The sequence below is a fragment of the Enhydra lutris genome, unplaced genomic scaffold (genome assembly GCF_002288905.1).
Source record: "Enhydra lutris kenyoni isolate GAN:26980312 unplaced genomic scaffold, ASM228890v2 scaffoldscaffold3, whole genome shotgun sequence".
Classification (NCBI taxonomy): domain Eukaryota; kingdom Metazoa; phylum Chordata; class Mammalia; order Carnivora; family Mustelidae; genus Enhydra; species Enhydra lutris.
The window spans coordinates 82,985,880-82,994,580 of record NW_019154087.1 but is presented as its reverse complement, the minus strand read 5'-3'; positions in this window follow the sequence as shown (position 1 = coordinate 82,994,580).

The window sequence follows — 8,701 nt, the reverse complement described above, 5'->3', positions numbered from 1 at the left end:
GTTTTCCTTTGAAAGGTCTTTGACAGATATTTAATACATTATTGTTTCTGGAACCAACCCCAGCCTGTGCCTTGTAAACAGAGGTACTCAATCAATACCTTTGGTTGATAAATTGGTTCAGGAAGTGCACATGTCCATGTGAGAAATCTACAATCAGAAATAGCCCCAATAAAATGAACTTGGCAGAATCTCTGAAGTGTGCAGATGTAAATGCCTTCTCTCTTCTGAGCCAAGTGAGAGACAGTGAAGGGACAAAGAAAATTACGAAGATACAATATATCTAAAATCCAAGAAGTCCCTGCAAAATATGTAAATCCAGTGACATAAAGTACCCCCAAAAAGTAGTGACACTAACAGAATTATGAAATACAAAATTACATTTATTGGGAAGAATCTAGAATTCCATAACAGATAGCACATACAAGGAATTCCTCTGTTAGCTAACTCTCCCAAACTCGGGAATTACTACCTATTTTGCATATGGTGGTTTGTTCTACTAGTCCAGGTTTTTCCAGAAAAAACATGATACAAAAACTTATTAGACATAGAGTCTGGGAAATTTTTCCAGCAAAACACACTCTCTATGTATGGCTATAATGAACCACAGTTCATTAAGCTCTACATATTAAGGGAGAAAAAGATTTGATCATTTTAAATTTCAAAGTTTGAGAGAGATTTTAAGAAAATTATTGCCTGAGTTGTATTGTTATCTCACTAGAGTTAGGAAAAAAACTTACTTTGCTAGTGTTATCTGCACTATTTCCAAATATTTGCTCCAAATTCCAGTCCTCCAACTGAGCACAGCCCTTCTCATCCTGTATACCCCTGCTATAATGTTAGTGATAATCTTTTGGTATTACTCTGGGATGTTTGGTAGGCACATACATTAATAGTTCTGATAATCTAAATTGCAAGATCTAGAAGGAATTTCATATTAGGAACCAAAATCAGCAGAAATCATTGTATTTGATAAACTTAGAACCATCTTTATCGCTTAACAAATAGGAGCTTGGAAATATTGAGAAGAAGACCCAGCAGGGGGTGAGAGTGGAAGAATCTGCATTAGGGCTTCCAGCATCTTATATGAAAAAGACAAGTATTCTAAAAGATGTGGGGGAAAAAATGAAAGGGTAGAAGCAGACAGACAAATTCATTTTGCTTTATAGTCTTCACTAAGATTTAAAGGCATTTTAATTTGGGTAAATACAGCATGATTTAGAGAACAAGGGATCAGAAAATCACAGGCTGTCTCAGAGTGGATATTTGGATAAGATTCTGTATCATAATTGAAGATATATTAGAGGAGACAGCCCCTTAGCTAGAAGACATGTCATATGACCATAAGCTCAGGTCTGCCAGACCGACACAAGCACACTCAGGCTGCCCTCCAAGCCATAGGAGGCAAGGGCTGCAGAATCTGGATGACTGTTTGAAGGGGGAACAGAGGAGGAATGATCCCTGCCAAAACTATTGAAACCCTCAAGGTTTCAATAGTCACCTGGGCTAAACAGAAGGGATATGCTCCTTGACAAAACTATTGAAACCCTCTAAGAACAGGGTAAACCCAGAGACTGACCTTGTAGCTCTGAAGATAAAGAACAGATTGATGCCATTTAGGTGGGGAGAAAATTCTCAGGCAGCCAGACATTGATAAATGATTTTTAACTGTGATCCCAAAACAACAGAAATGCATGAAATGGGTGCTGGCAGCATCTAGAGACAAGGAACACAGTACTTGCATTAATCAATCCATCCCTGTTCCTACAGGAGACACGATTCATAAGATTGTGTGCTGCATCAAGAAAAGCAGCCAGATGCTATGAAAAGGGCACTGTACTTGAAGTCAGGAGCTCTAGGAAGTACCTTCAAACAGTAGTCAATTATCATATGGTTTCACTTACTTGTGGAGCATAAGGAATAACTTGGAGGACATTGGGAGATGGAGAGGAGAAGTGAGTTGGGGAAATCAGAGGGGTATACAAACCATGAGAGACTGTGGACTCTGAGAAACAAACTGAGGATTTTGGAGGGGAGGGGCGTGGGGGGTGGGTAAGCCTAGTGGGGGTTATTAAGGAAGGCACTTGTTGCATGGAGCACTGGGTGTGGTGCATAAACAATGAATTTTGGAACACACACACACACACACACACACACAATTAAATTAAAAAACAAAACAAAACAAAACAGTACTGAGCCTCTACTAATTTCCAGATGCTATGCTAAGTGGTTGACCAACAGTATTTAAGCAATCCTGCCAGTACTCTTTGTGATAGGCAGCAGTGTGTTAGAGCTAAGTTGTACCAGTTTATGAGAGCATTTCTTTGCTCTTTGCATCACTTCCCATGTTCACATTCAGTGACATCACACTGGTAGCTTGAAACTAAGCCATGCTGGGATTATCTGTGTAAGAACAATCAGCAAATGCAACAATTCAGTATTTTTTGTTTTCCCTCCAAAGAGCTGGTCATTATTTACCAGCACACTATTGGTGAGAAGTACCATTATTACTCCCTCTTTAAAGATATAAGAACTGAAATGTTAGGAAACCACCCCAAAGCCATTCAGCTGGGTAGTGTTGGAGCCTAAACTCAGTCTCATGTCCCTTTGATTCCAAAGCCCATGCCTGCAACCCATCTGTGCTCAGAAGATCCCTGGTCCAGTGCCAAGTCTGATGACTTGGAACTCATCTTCAATCTTCTTTGAACTCCAGCCTTCCTCTCAGTAAATTGGATAGCGTAAAAGGAAAGTCTGGTGGTTTTATACAATTCCTTTAGTCTATTTGTGTGGCAATCACTCAGATGAATTCAACCCCATCATTTAAACCTTTCAAGAGAGAGACTCAGTGTTGTTGACCTTAATTGACAATTTCTCCAGCATTCTATGCATTTTCTTATGTTCACAATACGTTCTCTTGTCAATCAGTATCCTTCTTGTCACCATCCTGTACATGTACCTTTGTGATACTGTGATTTATAATAATAAATATATATTTGGGGGTGCATGTGTGGCTTAGTGGGTTAAGCCTCTGCCTTCAGCTCAGGTCATGATCTCAGAGTTCTGGGATCAAGCCCCACATTGGGCTCTCTGCTCATCAGGGAGCCTGCTTCCCCCTCTCTCTCTGCCTGCCTCTCTCACTACTTGTGATCTCTGTCTGTCAAATAAATAAATAAAATCTTAAAAAAAAAAAAAAAAGAAATACATATTTTGTCTTCATCCCCATTCCTGGCACAAAGCTTGGAATTTCCTAAATGTTGAGATGATAAATATATGTTTTGTTATGTTAATAGGGTGACTTTGGGGAATTCCTAGTAACCTAAGGATGGGGGTTGATTTCCAGGAAGTCAACCCCGTAATTAGAGAGTTGGCATTTACAGTCTCACTCTTCACCCCTGGGGAGGGGAGAGAAGCTGGCAATTGAGTTCAATTACCAATGGTCAATGATTTAATTAATTATGTGATGTAATAAAGCCTCCATAATACCCCAAATCACAGGATTTGGAGAGTTTCTAGGTTAGTGGAAAGTGCTGGGAGAGTGATGAACTCAGAGAAGGCATGGAAGCTTCACATCCTTTCTCCATAATTTGTCCAATACATCTCCTATCTGGTTGTTTCCAAGTCATATTCTTTTATAATAAACCAGTATTCTAGTGAGCAAAATGTTTCTCTGAGTTCTGTGAACCACTCTAGCAAATTAATCCCTCCTTAGGGAATTTGTTGTGGAACATCCAATCTATAGATGGTAGTTCAGAAGCCCAGGTGACAACCTGGACTTGCAGATGGAGTCTGAAGAGGGTGCAGTCCTTTAGGACCACCCCCTTAACGTGGGAAGCCTGACATTAACTCCAGGATTAACTCTAGGCAGATAGTGTCAGAATTGAGTTAATTGCTTCATGGTGTGAAAAAAGCATACTTACTGGAAATGGAGTCAGAATCAGAATTTTCATCTTTCATGTCCTGGCTCATCTTCTTGCTCTCTGAGCCAACATGTATTTTGACTGGGACAAAAGACAGATTTAAGGTAATTTGAGACATTTGAATATTTTGAGAGAGAGGTGTTACCCAAGTGGAAGACCTCAGTGGGAGCCACATGACAGTAAAAGGACATAAGATGCTATTGTTTGTTTAAGATACTAGTAGAGTGCCTTAGTTCTGAGTGGGTATTCAGAATATGTCTGTGAAACAAATAAATGGTTGAAAGAAAAAAAATTCTAATATCTAGCCATTAAAATTCATTCTTTAGAGGAAAAATTCTAAGGCAAATATTATTCCTCTGGCTAAGGGAACCACATTTTGCATTCAAAGAATTTAATCTTGCTACAGTGAAAACCTTAATGGAAATGAAGGGGAAAAAGCTGTATCCTAGAACAACATCTCTCTCTCTCCATATATATAATATATATTTTTATTCTTTTATTATGTTATGCTAGCCACCATACAGTACATCATTAGTTTTTGATGTAGTGTTCCATGATTCATTGTTTGCATATAACACCCAGTGCTCCATGCAATCAGTGCCCTCCCTAATACTCATCACTGGGTTAACCCATCCATTCATCCCCTTCTACTCTAAAACCTTCCATTTGTTTCCCAGAGTCCATAGTCTCTCATGGTTTGTCTCCCCCTCTAATTCCCCCCCTTTTATTTTTCCCTTCCTTCTCCAAATGTCCTCCATGCTATTCCTTATGTTCCACAAATAAGTGAAACCATATGATTATTGAATTTCTCTGCTTGACTTATTTCACTTAGCATAATCTCCTCTAGTTTTACTCATGTTGATGCAAAAGTTGGGTATTCATCCTTTCTGATGGCTGAATAATTTTCCATTGTATATATGGACCACATCTTCTTTATTCATTCATCTAAAACCATCCTCAATGGAATGCTTGATCTTTGAGTTCCTCCTATCACCTTGTGATCTTAGGAGTTTTCTCCAGTCAGGGGACTCTCTGCTGAGGAATCAATTAGTGTGAAATAGCCTAACAGATGACAATATTTTTGAGTCATAAACAAGAAGATAATACATGTATAGTCATTTAGAGATACCATCGACCATATATAAACATTCATATTTGCTGGTGTTCACTCTTTCCTTAAAAGAGCACACTGTAGGTCAAGATGGCAGAGAAGTAGCAGGCTGAGACTACTTCAGGTAGCGGGAGATCAGCTAGATAGCTTATCTAAAGATTGCAAACACCTACAAATCCAACGGGAGATCGAAGAGAAGAAGAAAGGCAATTCTAGAAACAGAAAATCAACCACTTTCTGAAAGGTAGGACTGGCGGAGAAGTGAATCCAAAGCAACGGGAAGATAGACCGCGGGGGGAGGGGCCGGCTCCCGGCAAGCGGAGGAGCAACGGAGCACAAAATTGGGACTTTTAAAAGTCTGTTCCGCTGAGGGACATCGCTCCAGAGGCTTAACCGGGGTGAAGCCCACGCAGGGTCAGCGTGGCCTCAGGTCCCGCAGGGTCACAGAAGGATCGGGGGTGTCTGAGTGTTGCAGAGCTTACAGATATTAGAACGGGGAAGCCGGCTACAGAGACAGAGCTGAGGAGTGAGCTCTAAGCTCGGGGTTACCTTGAACCGGTCGCAGGCTCGGTCAGCTTGGAGCGCGGCCGGAGGAAGGGTGACGGGAGTAATTGGGCGCTGTTCTCTGAGGGCGCACTGAGAAGTGGGGCCCCGGGCTCTCGGATCCTCCGGGCCGGAGACTGGGAGGCCACCATCTTCATTCCCGTCCTCTGGAACTCTACGGCAAGGGCTCAGGGAACAAAAGCTCCCGAAAGCAAACCTGAGTGGATTACTCAGACCGGCCCCTGGTAAGGGCGGTGCAACTCCGCCCGGGGCAAAGACACTTGAGAATCACTACAACAGGCCCCTCCCCCAGAAGATCAACAAGAAATCCAGCCAGTACCAAGTTCACCTACCAAGGACTGCAGTTTCAATACCAAGGAGAGCTGCGGAAATCCAGAGGAGGAGAAAGCAAAGCACGGAACTCATGGCTTTCTCCCCATGATTCTTTAGCCTTGCAGTTAATTTAATTTTTTTTTCCTTTTCAATTTTTTTTCTCTTCTTCTGCTAATTTTTTTTAACTTTTACCCTTTTCTTTTTTAACTAGTTTATCTAATACATATATTTTTTCCTTTTTATATTTTTTCTTTATTCGTTTTCTTTTTTTAATTGTTTTTTTTTTTTTTTTTTTTTTTTTCTTTCTGAAACTCTTTTTATCCTCTTTCTCCACCCTCACGATTTGGGATCTCTTCTGATTTGGCTAAAGCATATTTTCCTGGGGTTGTTGCCACCCTTTTAGTATTTTACTTACTCCTTCATATACTCTTATCTGGACAAAATGACAAGGCGGAAAAATTCACCACAAAAAAAAGAACAAGAGGCAGTACCAAAGGCTAGGGACCTAATCAATACAGACATTGGTAATATGTCAGATCTAGAGTTCAGAATGATGATTCTCAAGGTTCCAGCCGGGCTCGAAAAAGGCATGGAAGATATTAGAGAAACCCTCTCGGGAGATATAAAAGCCCTTTCTGGAGAAATAAAAGAACTGAAATCTAACCAAGTTGAAATCAAAAAAGCTATTAATGAGGTGCAATCAAAAATGGAGGCTCTCACTGCTAGGATAGATGAGGCAGAAGAAACCATTAGCGATATAGAAGACCAAATGACAGAGAATAAAGAAGCTGAGCAAAAGAGGGACAAACAGCTACTGGACCATGAGAGGAGAATTCGAGAGATAAGTGACACCATAAGATGAAACAACATTAGAATAATAGGGATTCCAGAAGAAGAAGAAAGAGAGAGGGGAGCAGAAGTTATATTGGAGAGAATTATTAGAGAGAATTTCCCCAACATGGCAAAGGGAACAAGCATCAAAATCCAGGAGGTTCAGAGAACCCCCCTCAAAATCAATAAGAATAGGTTCACACCCCGTCACCTAATAGTAAAATTTACAAGTCTTAGTGACAAAGAGAAAATCCTGAAAGCAGCTCGGGAAAAGAAGTCTGTAACATACAATGGTAAAAATATTAGATTGGCAGCAGACTTATCCACAGAGACCTGGCAGGCCAGAAAGAGCTGGCATGATATACTCAGAGCACTAAACGAGAAAAACATGCAGCCAAGAATACTATATCCAGCTAGGCTATCATTGAAAATAGAAGGAGAGATTAAAAGCTTCCAGGACAAACAAAAACTGAAAGAATTTGCAAACACCAAACCAGCTCTACAGGAAATATTGAAAGGGGTCCTCTAAGCAAAGAGAGACCCTAAAAGTAGTAGATCAGAAAGGAACAGAGACAATATACAATAGCAGTCACCTTACAGGCAATACAATGGCACTAAATTCATATCTCTCAATAGTTACCCTGAATCTTAATAGGCTAAATGCCCCAATCAAAAGACACAGGGTATCAGAATGGATAAAAAAACAAAACACATCTATATGTTGCCTACAAGGAACTCATTTTAAACACGAAGACACCTCCAGATTTAAAGTGAGGTGGTGGAAAATAATTTATCATGCTAATGGACATCAGAAGGAAGCAGGAGTGGCAATCCTTATATCAGATCAATTAGATTTTAAGCCAAAGGCTATAATAAGAGATGAGGAAGGACACTATATCATACTTAAAGGATCTGTCCAACAAGAAGATCTAACAATTTTAAATATCTATGCCCCTAACGTGGGAGCAGCCAACTATATAAACCAATTAATAACAAAATCAAAGAAACACATCAATAATAACACAATAATAGTAGGGGACTTTAACACTCCCCTCACTGAAATGGACAGATCATCCAAGCAAAATATCAACAAGGAAATAAAGGCCTTAAATGACACACTGGACCAGATGGACATCACAGATATATTCAGAACATTTCATCCCAAAGCAACAGAATACACATTCTTCTCTAGTGCACATGGAACATTCTCCAGAATAGATCACATCCTCGGTCCTAAATCAGGTCTCAACCAGTATCAAAAGATTGGGATCATTCCCTGCATATTTTCAGACCACAATGCTCTGAAGCTAGAATTCAATCACAAGAGGAAATTTGGAAAGAACCCAAATACATGGAGACTAAACAGCATCCTTCTAAAGAATGAATGGGTCAACCAGGAAATTAAATAAGAATTGAAAAAAATCATGGAAACAAATGATAATGAAAACACAATGGTTCAAAATCTGTGGAACAGAGCAAACACAGTCCTGAGAGGAAAATATATAGTGATACAAGCCTTTCTCCAGAAAAAAGAAAGGTCTCAAATACACAACCTAACCCTACACCTAAAGGAGCTGGAGAAAGAACAAGAAAGAAACCCTAAACCCAGCAGGAGAAGACAAATAATAAAGATCCGAGCAGAAAAATGAAATAGAAACCAAACCAAACCAAACCAAAACAAAACAAAAACAAAACTCAATAGAACAAATCAACGAAATTAGGAGCTGACTCTTTGAAAGAATAAGATTGATAAACCCCTGGCCAAACTTATCAAAAAGAAAAGAGAAAGGACCCAAATAAATGAAATCATGAATGAAAGAGGAGAGATCACAACCAACACCAAAGAAATACAAACAATTATAAAAACATACTATGAGCAACTCTACGCCAACAAATTTGACAATCTGGAAGAAATGGATGCATTCCTAGAGACATATAAACTACCACAACTGAACCAGGAAGAAATAGA